We start from the raw sequence: 14,929 nt of genomic DNA on the forward strand, positions 1-14,929 counted from the left end.
GTCCTGTGTGCCTAGAGCACTGCTGTCGAGGAGCAAGGCTCTCAGCACACACCCGTGGAACGAACTGCCGTCCTTTGTGTCTGTTTTATACCGAGAGAAAGCAAGTAAAAAATATTTTAATGCAAACATAGCTCAAGTCTCTAACTCCATCAGCTCGTTGCTAGTGAGTAGGGTTTAATTCCCTGCTTGCATTAGCGCCCTGTTTGTGTGCTGACAAGTCCTTAGTTCTCCTTAGAGGCTCCTCAGTTATCTTTGGGACTCCGTGGAGAATGGCTCATGGGAGTGGCCCTGGGCAGGTGAGCAAGAGAGAGCTCCTTGCTAAAGCTGCAGGAATTCTGTGAGCTGCTCGGTACACTGTGGTAGTGTGAAATTGGCCCCGGTGGGAATATTTACATCACGGAAGTGGGCAAATGCTGCAAAACAGAGTAGTTTAATTTTTATTTTTAAAAGAAAGAACCAGTTTCCTAACACAAGGATTCCTCAACGAGTTAGCAAAGGATGACCCCCTAGGTGTCTAGATGCTCTCCTCCCCCCCTTCCCCCCGGGCTCCTGGAGCTCCACCCCCACTGTCATCCTGAGAAAGGCAAAGTCCCTGCCAAGGCTGCATACCACATCCTGTCAGCCAGCCAAAGGTAAAGTTCAGGCCCACAGAAAGTCCTTCCCTACAGAAACAGAGCAAGTATCTAAAGTTCCCCTTGCGCCCCCCCCCCCCCCCCGCCCCTGTCCTGTACCCTTTCCTCTGGGACCATTTGGAAACTTAAAAATTGTGCACATGCCTTGGAGAGAGAGTTCAGATGTTAAAGTATGTGCTGCGTAAATGTGAGAATGGAAGTTTGGATGTCCAGGACCCATGAAAGGCTGGGTGGACGTGGTGGCCTGCTGGAAGGCAGAGCAAGCTATCTCCAGAGTAGGCTAGTGCAACCAGCCATATCGGTGAGCTCTGGGTTTGACTGAGAGAGCCTGCCTCGATGAATGAGGCAGAAAAGCAGCGAAGGAGGAACTTCTTCCTTTTCGGTTTGTTGTTCTGTTTCGAAACAGGATCTTGAAGCCTGGGCTGTAGTTCAGTGGTAGAGCATTTGCCTGCAGTTGGCTGAGATCCCCTGGATTCTATGCCCAGAGTTACAAGTTACAGGAGAGATGGGGAGAGAGAGACAGACACACACACCCACAGAGAATCAGAGACAGACAGAGACACAGAGACAGAGAGAGACAGGGACACAGACAGAGATAGAGAGATAGCAAGTGAGTGTGCTTGAGAGAGACAGAGAGACAGAGAGACAGAGACAGACAGAAATACACACACACACACACACACACACACACACACACACACACGGAGAGGCTAAAGACTGTGCTGTGGCCTCAGTCCTGAGTTTAAGTGTTCATCCTGCCTCAGCCTCCTTAAGCTGTAATTTATTTATTGCAGAACAAGTGGAGATTTATTAAAAAGAAGCCAAAGTCTAGCAAATTTGTAGGCTTAAATCTCCCAAACCAGGAAGAGGTGGTGCACGCCTTTCTTTAATCCCAGCACTCGGCAGAGGCAGAGGCAGAGGCAGAGGCAGAGGCAGAGGCAGAGGCAGAGGCAGAGGCAGAGGCAGAGGTAGAGGGGCAGAGGCAGAGGGGCAGAGGCAGAGGGGCAGAAGCAGAGGCAGAGAGGCAGAGAGGCAGAGAGGCAGAGAGGCAGAGAGGCAGAGAGGCAGAGAGGCAGAGAGGCAGAGAGGCAGAGAGGCAGAGAGGCAGAGAGGCAGAGGCAGAGAGGCAGGCAGATCTCTGAGTTTGAGGCCAGCCTGGTCTATGGAGTTCCAGGACAGTCGAGGCTACACAGAGAAACCTTGTCTCAAACAAACAAACAAACAAACAAACAACAACAAAAACAAAGGCCTCCCAGGACAGATGGGAGCTGGAGACCTCATCTGTGGCCGAGCATTCTCAGGAAGACACTGTACGTTGTGGGTGGGGCGGCTCCTGAGAAAAGGGAGCTGTTAAGCCAGGAGCCGGATGGGAAGGTTAGGATGCAAGAACGGGTAGGAAGTCCCAGGTGTGCGCAGCCGCAGAAGCCAAGGGAAGGACACTCTGTGACTGATAGGTGACCAGCTTCCATCTGGAGATCAGGCCAGAGCAGCTTGTGTGGAGGGAGAAGTGAGACGCTAGGCTGAGGAGGAGCTAACACTGGCAGGGAAGCAGAGGCTGAAAGTGGCCACAGGCAGGCTGGGAGCCGCAGAGGAAACAAAGACTGACGGACCTGGCTAGGCTGCCACATCTCGCCACTCCTCAGTAGTCTAGGATTTAGCCAGTTTTTAAATGCCCCACCAATCTCCATGGAAACCAGAGCCTTGAGCATGCTGGGTAAGCAGTCTGCCACCACGCAACTACTAGCCCTCTTCCCATATCTGACAAATTAAAGTGGCTGTTTTTTTTTTAATTTGCATTTATTTGATTATCAGTGAAGATTAGCAAATTTTGTGTGTGGAGGGCTATTTGTTTTTGAGACAGTCTCTGTTTTCTAGGCTGGCTTCCAACTCCTAGATAAATCCTGCCTCTACCTACTGGGATGACAGGCTTATACAACAAAGCCCAGTGGTGCTGGGTTGCAGGGCCTTGTGCATAGTAGGTGTGATGGTTGAATATGCTTAGCTCAGGGAGTGGCCCTATTAGGGGGTATGGCCTTGTTGGAGAAGGTGTGTCACTGTGGGCGTGGGCTTTAAAACCCTAACTGCCTGGAAGCCAGTCTTAGGGGGTTTTTGTTTGTTTGTTTGTTTTATTTATTTATTTATTTTTTTTGGTTTTTCCAGACAGGGTCTCTCTGTACAGCTCCGGCTGTCCTGGAACTCACTCTGTAGACCAGGCTGACCTCGAACTCAGAAATCCTCCTGCCTCTGCCTCCCAAGTGCTGGGACTAAAGGTGTGTGTCACCACTGCCCGGCTGGAAGCCAGTCTTCTAGCAGCCTTCAGATGAAGATGTAGAACTCTCAGCTCCTCCAGCACCATGCCTACCTGGATGCTGCTATGTTCCTGCCTTGATGATAATGGACTGAACCTCTGAACCTGTAAGCCAGCCCCAATTAAATGTTGTCCTTATAAGAGTTGCCTTGGGGGCTGGTGAGATGGCTCAGCAGGTAAGAGCACCCGACTGCTCTTCCGAAGGTCCAGAGTTCAAGTCCCAGCAACCACATGGTGGCTCACAAACATCTGTAACAAGACCTGACTCCCTCTTCTGGTGTGTCTGAAGGAAGATAGCTACAGTGTACTTATATATAATAATAAATAAATCTTTAAAAAAAAAAAAAAGAGTTGCCTTGGTCATGGTGTCTGCTCACAGCAGTAAACCCTAAAACAATAGACAAGGACACTACCAGCTGAGCTATGCCATAGCCTTTACTTTGGTATTAAAAAAAAAGTTGTATGACTTATTTATTCGTATTATATGTGCATTGATGTTTTGCCTGAATTGATATTTTGTATGTCTGTGTGAGGATGTTAGATCCCCTGGAGTTATAGACGGTTCTGAATTGCCATGTGGGTGCTGGGAATTGAACCTGGGTCCTTTGGAAGATTAGTCAGTGCTCTCTCTCTCTCTCTCTCTCCTTTTTAAAAAAGATTTATTTATTTATTTATTTTATGTATATGAGTATACTGTAGCTGTACAGATGGTTGTGAGCCATCATGTGGTTGCTGGGAATTGAACTCAGGACCTTTTCTTGCTCTGGCCCAGCTAGCTCTGGTCCTAAGATTTATTTATTTATTTATTTATTTATTTATTTATTTATTTATTTATTCATTTTATTTTTTTCGATACAGGGTTTCTCTGTGTAGTCCCGGCTGTCCTGGAACTCACTCTGTAGACCAGGCTGGCCTCAAACTCAGAAATTTGCCTGCCTCTGCCTCCCAAGTGCTGGGATCAAAGGCGTGTGCCACCACACCCGACAGACTTATTTATTATTATAACTAAGTACACTGTAGCTGTCTTTAGACACCCCAGAAGAGGGTGTCAGATCTCATTATGGATGGTTGTGAGCCATCATGAGGTTGCTGGGATTTGAACTCAGGACCTTCAGAAGAGCAGTCAATGCTCTTAACCGCTGAGCCATCTCTCCAGCCCCCAGTTAGCGGGCTTAACCACCGATCCACCTCTCCAGCCCCGTATTTTGATATATTTTTATTTTTTAATTAATTAATTATTATTATTATTTTTTTTTTTGGTTTTTCGAGACAGGGTTTCTCTGTGTAGTCCTGGCTGTCCTGGAACTCACTTTGTAGACCAGGCTGGCCTCAAACTTAGAAATCCGCCTGCCTCTGCCTCCCGAGTGCTGGGATTAAAGGCGTGTGCCACCACGCCCGGCTATTTTTTAATTTTTAAAAAAATCTTGGGGTCCTGCCAAATCCAGGAGAAGTTGCCCCTCCCAGGGATAGCTGATTCTTTGCTCCTGAGATTCTCATTTTCCCATGTAAAGCAACCAGTTGGAGGCAGTAGATAATCTAACCTCCCCAGAACCCCCAAACTCCCCTGGCCCAAATCAGCATAGTGTCTGGGATGGAGAACTTGCGCACCATCCCTGGAGCCCAGCCGTCTCTGGAGGTATTCAGAGCGTTCAAGCCTAACCTGCTACCTCTACCCTGCCTTGCCCATTCCTTTCATGGAAACCATAATACAGGCTGGCACTTATGCTCTCCTCTCACCGCTGAACAACCCGCATGACCTGGTGACTTTCCCACGTGGCCTGCAAGGTGTGACGGGCTATTTCTTCTCCGCACCTGCGCATTTCCACACCCTAGTCAAACACATCTTAGGTCTGTTTAAAACTGCCTCTGCCAGTTCTATGCTGTTTGAATTTCTAAACCTTTGTAATGCACATGGGAAAATCCTGCTTGCTCTGATGACAGACTCTGTGGCACAAGCATGTGTGTGTGTGTGCCATGTGTGTGCAGATGCCAACCAAGACCAAAAGATTGTGGGAACCCTGGAGCTGGAGTTGTGAGGAACTCTTCTTTATGGGTGCTGAGATTTGAACCCAGGATGTTAGCAGCAGGAACTCTTAACGGCTGAGCCATCTCTCCACTTCCCTTGGCTTTTATTTCTACAGCTTTCTTGTTCAAATTCTCTTTAGAATCTCTTTGCCAGGTTCTAGGATAAGGCCTTTGGGGATTCTGAATATGATTTTTACATTCGTTTGAAGGAGGTATGTTATGATTCTGGGTTTTGGTTTTTGTTTTTTGTTTTTTCTAGACAAGGTCCTGCCTGGCTGGTCTGGAACTCACACTGTACGCCAGGATATCCTTGAACTCACAGAGATCCACTTGCCTGCTATTAAAGTTGTATACCACCATGCCGATTTTGTTGTTGTTGTTATTGTTGTTTTTGTTTTTTGAGACAGGGTTTCTCTGTGTAGCCCTGGCTGTCCTGGAACTCACTCTATAGACCATGCTGGCCTTGAACTCAGAAATCTGTCTGCCTCTGCCTCCCAAGTGCTGGGATTAAAGACGTGTGCTGCCACTGCCTAGCTATGTTTTGTTTTTGACACGGGGTCTCAAGTAGCCCAGATCAGCCTCAAACCCATTCCATGACCAAGGATGACCTTGAATTTCTAATCCCACCTCTACCCGTGAAGTGCTGAGATTACAGCATGCCTGTGCCATGCGTGTTCTGTGTGCTGCTGGGGATTGTGTTTCTTAAGCAAACACTCCGCCAACTGAGTGCTTGCTGGGGTTTAAGCACCAAGTGTCTCTTGTTCGAGTCTCCATGCCCCTCCTCAGCATGTTTCCCTATGAATGTTTTGCACATGGTAGTAAGTTTGTTTCTTTTAAAAAAAATACATTTTTTATTCGCTTATTTTTATAGGTGCTATGTATAGGTATTTGACCTACACGTATATCTGTGCATCACATATATGCCCGAGGGGGTCAGAAGAGGGCATGAGATCCCCTGGTACCAGAGTCTCAGAGGTCGGGTGTTGCCATGCGGGTGCTGGGAATCAAACCAGGATCCCCTAGAAGAGCAACCAGTGTTTTTAACAGCTGAGGCATCTCGCCGTCTAGTTTATTTCTACTTCCTTTATGCTTTTAAGATGCTGTGAATAGAATCATTCCGTGTCATATTTATTAAGTACCTTTTATTGTGTGATTGGAATGCCTTTGATTTTTGTATATTTATCTTCTAATTGGCCAAGTTCCTGGACCCAGTTAATATATTTAATCGATTTCTGGGAGGGATTTCTAGATATTTAGTCATGTGAACTTTAAATAATCATTACTTTGCCTCCTCTTTCCTCATCTTTATCTCACTTTTCATGTATTCCTCTAATTAAACAACTAGGACTCTGGGAACCGTGTTAATCAAGAGCTGCAGTGGGAGACGGCAGGGAGTCACATGTTTGAGGTCAGTCTAGACTGTGAAATGAGATTCTCATTTCTCAAAAAGCTACTGCGGGCATTCTTGACTGTTCTTTACATAGAAGAGCTATTTATGCAGTCTCATTGGGATGCGGATGCTTACAGCTGCCTTGGGACATCAGAACATGCCTGCAAGCCACGCACCTGGGATGTGGGAAGCCCAGAGGTTAAAGGTCATCCTCTACACAGTGAGTTCTAGACCAGCCTGAACTAGAGACCCTGACTCAAAAAACAAATGGAGTCAGTGAGGGCAGGTGACATCTTGGTGAGACAGATGCCAGCTGTCAAGCCTGAAGACCTTAATTTGGTCCCCAAGATCTGCATGATAGAGAACTGACCCCCACACTTGTCCTCTGATGTCCACATATGCATGTATACACATATACTAAATACATTCATACATACATACATACACTAATTAAAGTAGGTCTGGCAAGAGGTTCTCAGTGGGTACTGTGCTTGGTGACCTAAGTTTGATCCCTGCGACTGACCAGGTGGAAGAGAAAAATGATTTCTGCAAGTCATGCTTTCATCCCCACTTGCATGCTAACACAAGTGCGTACCACTAAATAAATGTCAAAACATTTGACCATATAATAATAAAAGTCTCATTTTAGTTTTGGTAAGATGTTAGAAACGTAGGGATATTATATTTATCAAATATATTTTCATTATCTTTATGTAATGGTTTTCTTTTTCAAATTATAATTCAACTAAATCATATCGATAGATTTTCTACTATTGATCTATGTTTTTATTCTTGTAATGAGTGCCACTTGGCCTTGGTATATTTTTCTCTTAAGCCATTAGTGTAGTCTACTTTCTAGAATAAATTATATTAATCGATTTATTAACATTGAACCATCCTATAAGCAACACCTCTTAATCTGAGACATTTTTCATCTAATACACTGAGGCTTTCCTGGTAACATTCTGTAAAGGGTATGAGTGTGTTCTTTGAAATCATTTGTGTGAGAAACATCACATCCCGCTGTGGTTTTATTAGTTTTAAACTAATATGAGGCAGGGAGTTTGGTCTGGTTTTGTCTCCACCCTGTCCCCCGCCCCCTTTTACTGCGCTGTTCTTTTCAAGTTTGAGAGATAGAGACAGGACAGCTTTCTTCTTTTTCCGTGTTCTGGTGTCGTTGTCCCCGATAACTGGTGTAACTGTCCAAAACGTAAGATGCATTATTCCCATCGACCATTTCAACATTAACATTGATGAGAGACACACTTAACAGCATGGGGCTGGGAGGTGAGCTGTTAACGAGGGGCAAGGCAGCTGGGTGCTCGCCTTAGTCGGTCTCTGCTGTGAGATCACTGTACTTGCCAGGAGTGGCGCTGCGTACCAGCAAGCCCAGCATGTGGGAGGTTGAGGAAAGAGGGCCTGGAGTTCAAGGTCAGCTTGGCCTCCATGAGATTTTGTTTCAAAACCTAAACTGGTAACTTATGAGCAAAAGAAACATATCTTTGGAGGTTGGAGACCAGCAGCCTTAGGTGTATAGGGACGCCCGCTCCATAGTGACAGCTTGCGCCATTGATGGTGCTTTTTCTTTTTCTTTTTGGAGTGTGGTGGGGAGGGCGTTCAAGACAGGGTTTCTCTGTATAGCCCTGGCTGTCCTGGAACTCACTCTGTAGACCAGGCTGGCCTCGAACTCAGAAATCCTCCTGTCTCTGCCTCCTGAGTGCTGGGATTGAAGGCATGCGCCACCACCGGCTGACTTTTTCTAAACAGCATTCACACAGGGCAGGAGGGGGAGGGGCCTGAAGCGGCAGCTGGTTCATGAGACACCGAACCTGTTCCAGAGTGCAGAGACAGCGCCCTCGACTCAACCTTCAGCCTCACCTCTTCAAAGGATTACCTTGTGGATTCAATTCACACACAGGAATTCTGAAGGAACCCTTCAGGCCTTTGTTTGTTTGTTTATTTGGTTATTTGTTTATATTTGTTATTTGCTATTTATTTATTTATTTGTTTTGGTTTATTAGAGAAGGCCATTAATAAGGTTTACATTGGGTTTTAAAAATGGAGTCAGGGCCGGGCAGTGGTGGTGCATGCCTTTAATCCCAACACTTGGGAGGCAGAGGCAGGCAGATTTCTGAGTTCGAGGCCAGCCTGGTCTACAGAGTGAGTTCCAGGACAGCCAGGGCTACACAGAGAAACCCTATCTCGGAAAAAAAAAAGAAAAAAAAATTCAAAAACCTCATTTCTTTCTCAAACCTTTGCATTTAGCTTATAAATCTTATTATCCTATTTATAACTTTAACAAATGTTAACAATAATTTTTAAGGACACCCCAAATAATGCTTGATCCAATTTACAAACTTATTGAATCTTCATCATTCTAAAATGGCAATGATAAATTTAAAAATACTTGACTTTTTAAAAGTATTTAGCTGTGTAGTATTGGCACAAACCTTTAACACCAGCAGGTGGGAGGCAGAGACAGGCAGATCTCTATGAATTTAAGGCCAGCCTAATCTACGAGCTAGTACCAGAATAGCCAGGACTACACAGAGAAACCCTGTCTCAAAAAACAACAGCAACAAAAGTATTTAAATGTTCTTACTCAACAAACCAAACCTAAGAAAAAATAGTTTTTAATCAATCTAGAAAATTCAACTAATAAGTATATCGAGCCTAAAGTTCATATGTTTCAATACCTTGTTACTTTAGTGGGATTTCAACCTGAAATCATAATACTTAATCAATTGCTCCATCATAAACATAATTGGATCATGAGCTGTCATTCCAATGGGCCACATACTTTCAACCATAATAAATATATAAAATACCAAATATGAGATTTCTTTAAAAATTTTTTTCTTTTGGAAAATTAGTTACAGTTTACATTTCTTTTTTTTTTAATTAGGTATTTATTTCATTTACATTTCCAATGCTATCCCAAAAGTCCCCCCTCCATGCTCCTCCCCCCAGTTTACATTTCTTTACTTTATTGTGTGTGTACCCAGAGCACTCATGGAGCACAGAGGATAGCTTAAGGGAGTCGGGGGCAGCACCTCATTCCAAGTCCTTTTGCAATGAAACACAGAATCACCATGTAGTTTTGGCTGGCCTTGAACTCATAATGATCTGCCTGCCTCTGCCTCTGGAGTGCTGGGAGTAAAAGCGTGTGCCACCACGCTTGGCTAAAACAACTTATTATTATAAGATTATTAATACAATGGTTTGGATCGCCTCAGCCCTTCCTATAATGATAGCTCAGACAAAGCATTCTCTGTGAGCCAGATTGCAGCTAAGTGCTTTTCAGTACCATGTAGCATGTTGTTTCATCTGCAGAATTCTGATTTTTTTTAATTATCATTTTTTATGTGCGTGGCTGTTTTGTCTCCATGCACGTGTGCATGCCGCGTACATTCCTGCTGCTACAGGGAATAAAAGAGAGCATCAGATCTCCTGAAACTGCAGTTACAGATGCTTGTAAGCCATTGCATGGGCGCTAGGTATCAAACCAGGCTCCTCTGTAAGACTAGCAAATGCTCTTAACCACTGAGCCATTTCCCCAGCCCCATCCAGAAGATCCAGTGGCTCTGAAGGTTGCCAGGCAATCACACTGAGAGCTGCAGATCTTAACATTCTCCCAGGCTTTTAAGTGAATGTTCAACGCGTTTGTGACTATCTCCTCCTCCTCCTTGCCACCATCCTGCGATCTCCTAGGAGGGACCCTTCCCCAGGCTAGCACCCATTCCTCTTACAGTTGCCACTCACTGTTCCTGCTGCCCACCAAAAGAAAAATTAGGGTTTTCAAAAATCTACCTTTGGGGAGCTAGAGATGGCTCAGTAGTTAAGAGCACTGACTGCTCTTCCTGAGTTCAATTCCCAGCAACCACATGGTGGCTCACAGCCATCTGTTATGAAATCCGATGTCCTCTACTAGTGTGTCTGAAGACAGCTACAGTGCACTCACATAAATAAATAAATAAATCTTAAAAAAAAATCTAGGGGCTGGAGGGATGGCTCAGCGGTTAAGAGCACTGACTGTTCTTCCAGAAGTCCTGCGTTCAATTCCCAGCAACCACATGGTGGTTCATAGCCATCTGTAATGGGATCTGATGCCCTCTTCTGATGTGTCTAAAGAAAACACAGTGAACTCATATACATAAAATAAATAAATAATCCTTTAAAAAAAATCTAGCTTTGGTCAGGGTACGGTGATGGGCAGCAGAGGCAGGCAGATCTCTGAGTTTGAGGCCAGCCCCGTGTTCATAGTGAGATGTAGGCCGCTTAAGACTATGTAGAGAGACGCTGTCTCTAAAAACCAAGCCAAACCAAACCAAAGCAAAACTACGTTGGCAGCAAACTTCTACTCAGTAATGCTGCTCCTTATACCTGCCATCTCTCTGTCCCCTGTGAGGTCTCAGGCAGTTCGTACATCTAGCTCAAGCTGAGCTGCTGAGGATTTCTAGATAAAAGCCAGCGTTCCTCAGGAACTTGTAAAACAGGTTCTCATCCCCCAAAGGGAACTACTTCCCTTGCCTCTGGCAGAAGGGAAGAGTGGCTCTCCTTTGACCTGTACCTGTGGTTGCCTATCAGAGCCCATGCTGGCCTCCAGCTCCTGCAGTCCCTGAGCTTAGCATCCTGGCCCCTTTCACCTCCTCCCTGACCTAAAACTGCCAGACCTGCTCTCGCTCACAAAACTTGTTCTGGGTTGACATACTTCAGTTAATAAGAACAGTTACCAGAAGTGGAACTACAGAAGACAAAAGCAGGGTTAGTCCATTTAGAGACTTTCCCAAAACTATGGAGTTGGATGGATTAGGTCTTTGTTCTCATGTTTGGCAGGTGGTGCTGTCTGTGTGTAGAGTTTTGTGGCCCAAATGTCATTTCCATCATAGACTTATTTGTACTAAGGTCTGGGACCCTGTGGCAAAATTAAAGGTTCATTTATTTGGGAATGAATGCTGAGTCCTCAAATGGCAGAAGGACAGAAGAAAAGAGGGTCCTAGGGGCTGTCCCCGGACACTGATCCAAGAGCCAGAATGACTGAGCCATCTCCAGAAGGCTTTGCTTCCTAATGCTGCCACTCGGGACTTTGGTTCCTACCATACTGAATCCGAGGGAACATATGCATGCTAACCACAGCAGGAACTTTGTGTAACCTGAGAGAGTGGAGCCAATGTGCTAATAAAGGCTGAGGGACAGAGAGAGAAAGGGTGGAGAGTCAAAGTGGGGAAGAGGGAGAGGGAGGCAGGGCATCCTTGCGTTGATGGTTTCCCATGTTCTTAAGCCTTCTCTCTGGCTGGTCTCTTTAGGTTCTCTGTTTCTTTCACTTATGTTTTGAATGACAGTCTGGCTTCTCATGAGCTTGCACATCACTATCTTTTCATCTCTTCATCCCTCTAGTGATGTCTGGAACACAGCCTTATACTGGTTTCGTGTCCACTTGACACAAGCTAGAGTCATTCGAGAGGAAGGAGCCTCCTCCTTTGAGAAAATGCCTCCATGAGATCCATCTTTAAAGCATTTTCTCAATTAGCAATCAATGGGGGAGGACCCAGCCCACTGTGGGTGGTGTCATCCCTGGGCTGGTGGTCCTGGGTTCTATAAGAAAGCAAGCTGAGTAAGCTAGGGGAAGCAAGCCAGGAAGCAGCACCCCTCCATGGCCTCTGCATCAGCTCCTGTCTCCAGGTGCCTGCCCTGTGTGAGTTCCTGTCCTGACGTCCACTGATGATGAACAGCCATGTGGAAGTGTGAGCTGAGTAGACCCTTTCCTGCCCAACTTTCTTTTAACCATACCGTTTTGTTGCAGCAACAGAAACCCTAACTAAGACAAGCTATATCTCTGCCTATGTTCATCCCTTCTATGCCTTTCCCTCTCTTTTGCTTATTTAAGCTTGCTTGTAATTGCATACATTAAAAGTATGATTTTAAAAACCCTGGAACTTAAATTTCCTCCTAAATTTTTCACACATTTCTTTCTTTCTTTCTTTCTTTCTTTCTTTCTTTCTTTCTTTCTTTCTTTCTTTCTTTCTTTCTTTCTTTCTTTCTTTCAGAATTATTTATTCATCTCATGTATATGAGTACACTGTTGCTGTCTTCAGACACACCAGAAGAGGGCGTCAGATTCCATTATAGATGGTTGTGAGCCACCAAGTGGTTGCTGGGAATTGAACTCAGGACCTCTGGAAGAGCAGTCAGTGTTCTTAACCACTGAACCATCTCTCCAGCCCCCTTTCACACATTTCCTATTCATCCTTACTCATTGCCTCTTTTTTTTGTTTGTTTGTTTATCTTAGCCTTTTTCTAGGTTCTTCAAAAAATATTATTATTAGTTTTTAAAGACAGGGTTTCTCTCTATAGCCCTGGCTGTCCTGGAACTCACTCTGTAGACCAGGCTGGCCTCGAACTCAGAGCTCTGCCTGCCTCTGCCTCCCCAGTGCTGGGATTAAAGGCGTGGGCCACCACCACTTGGCTATTTTTGTTATTTAATTTTATGTGTACATGTGTGTATCTATGTGTGGATTTGTGTGGCTGTCAGTGGAGGCCTGAAGAGTGTGTCAGAATTCCAGGAACTAGAGTTACAGGAAGTTGTAAACTGTCTGATGTGTGGGTGTTAGGAAACCAACCTTGTGTCCTGTGCAAGAGCAGCCAAGAGGTTTTAACCTCTGAGTCATCTTTCCAGCCTTTTTCCTAATTTCTTTTTGTTTTTGTTTTGTTTTGTTTTGTTTTGTTTTGTTTTGTTTTGTTTTGGTTGTTTTGGGGGGCGGGGCAGGGTCTCCCAATGTTGCTCTCACTGACCTGGAACTGGCTATGTAGACCTGGCTGGCCTCAAATTCAGACAGACCTGACTGCCTCTACTGGGATTAAAGGCACTACCATACCCATCTGTGGTGGTTAGAATAGAAATAGCCCCCATAGATTCATGTGCTTGGAGGAGTGGGGCTATTAGGAGGTGTGGCCATATTGGAGGAAGTGTGTCACTGTGGAACAGGCTTTGAAATCTCCTATGCCCAAGCTATGCCCAGTGTAGAATCCAGTCTTCTCCTGAGTGCCTTCGGATCAATATGTAGAACTCTCCACTCCTCAATTACCATGTCTGCCAGCCTACTGCCGCAGCAAAGGAGACACCACTATCAAGAAGGTGGCTTTCCCAAGATGAGGCTGTTCTATTGTACTCGAGATGTGCTGATCCCTTGAATTTCTTCAGCTGTAGGAAATTTAAATGCATACTTTGTGGTAGTGGAGAACTATCTTCAGAAGTTTTAAAAAAGAAACATAATTTTTAAAAAGAAAAACAAATCAGAAATTTAAATAGTCACATTAATTCAAATGGAAATGCTTTATAATCTAAAACCTATAGAATCTATACAGTGATCACTATTCAGAAGTTAATTTACATCTTCAAATTATTTCACTGTAAAGAAAATGCTGAAAATAAATGAACTAAATTTGTTACTTAAGAACTTAGGGGAAAAAATGTGGTGTCTTAGTATTTCCATTGCTGGGAAGAGACACCATGACCACGGCAACTTTTATAAAGGAAAACACTTAATGGGGGCTGGCCCTCCTACCTTAGCTAACAATGAAGACAATCTCCTTCAGGCATGCCCATTGGACAGTTTGGACTGGGTAACTCCTGGATTGGGACTCGATTCTCAGACGACTCTAGGCTGTGACAAGTTGACAGCTGAAACTCCCCAGGACATGGAGCTTAGCCTTGGACATCTGGTTTACCTGCCTCCACATCCCACGTGCTGGAACAACAGGCATGTACCACTGTACCCAGCTCCTCACTGTGAACTCTTGCAGAGTTGACACTTCTTCTTAATGAGTATGTGACTGTGTGTGTGAATATCTATTCACTCCAATTTCCTCCTCACATTGTGAGTTCTTGAATGGAAGTATCCCGTCTGTCCTTTCTATTATTGTGCCTCCTGGGAATAAATGACTGCCTGGCACTTGGTAGGTACATGATGTGTGTTTATCGAACGAGTGGTTTAAAAACAGTTGCTGGTGGAGATGTAAACTAGTGTGTCTTTTGTGTGTGTGTGTGTGTTTCAAGACAGAATTTCTCTGTGTAGCCCTGGCTGTCCTGGAACTCATTTTGTAGACCAGGCTGATCTTGAACTCAGAAATCCGACTGCCTCTGCCTCCTAAGTGCTGGGATTAAAGGCATGCACCACTACCTCCCAGCTACTAGTGCATCTTATTTGGAGAAAAACTTAAATTTTTCTACAGGAGAGAGGCAGGGCTGTTTATACATTTATCCTTTGGTCCCGCAACCCTACCTCCAGGTTCTCAACTGAAGGGTCATTGGGAAAACAAAACTAAAATGACTTCCACATGAGGTTGCTTGTTCTGCACTGTTTGAAACAGCAAAGCATTGTAAACAATCTAAATGCCCGCCATTAGGACAGTACTGAATAAATGGTAGTATAGTCACGCAACCGAATACATAGGCAAGGAACATGGAGGGTGCCAAGCAGTGGCTGCCAGGGTGTGTCCTAAAGCAGGAAGCACCAAGTACAGGGGTTGAATGCATAGTGCAGAGCACACCGTCCTTAGATAACGAAGGGGAAG

The 14,929-nt window shown here is 44.9% G+C and overlaps 1 pseudogene; it reads left to right on the plus strand.

Annotated features, from left to right (window-relative positions):
* The first annotated feature begins 13,453 nt into the window (after positions 1 to 13,453).
* Positions 13,454 to 13,605, plus strand: Gm23845 (annotated as a pseudogene).
* Positions 13,606 to 14,929: the final 1,324 nt, after the last annotated feature.

Source organism: Mus musculus, chromosome 4 (genome assembly GCF_000001635.26).
Source record: "Mus musculus strain C57BL/6J chromosome 4, GRCm38.p6 C57BL/6J".
Classification (NCBI taxonomy): domain Eukaryota; kingdom Metazoa; phylum Chordata; class Mammalia; order Rodentia; family Muridae; genus Mus; species Mus musculus.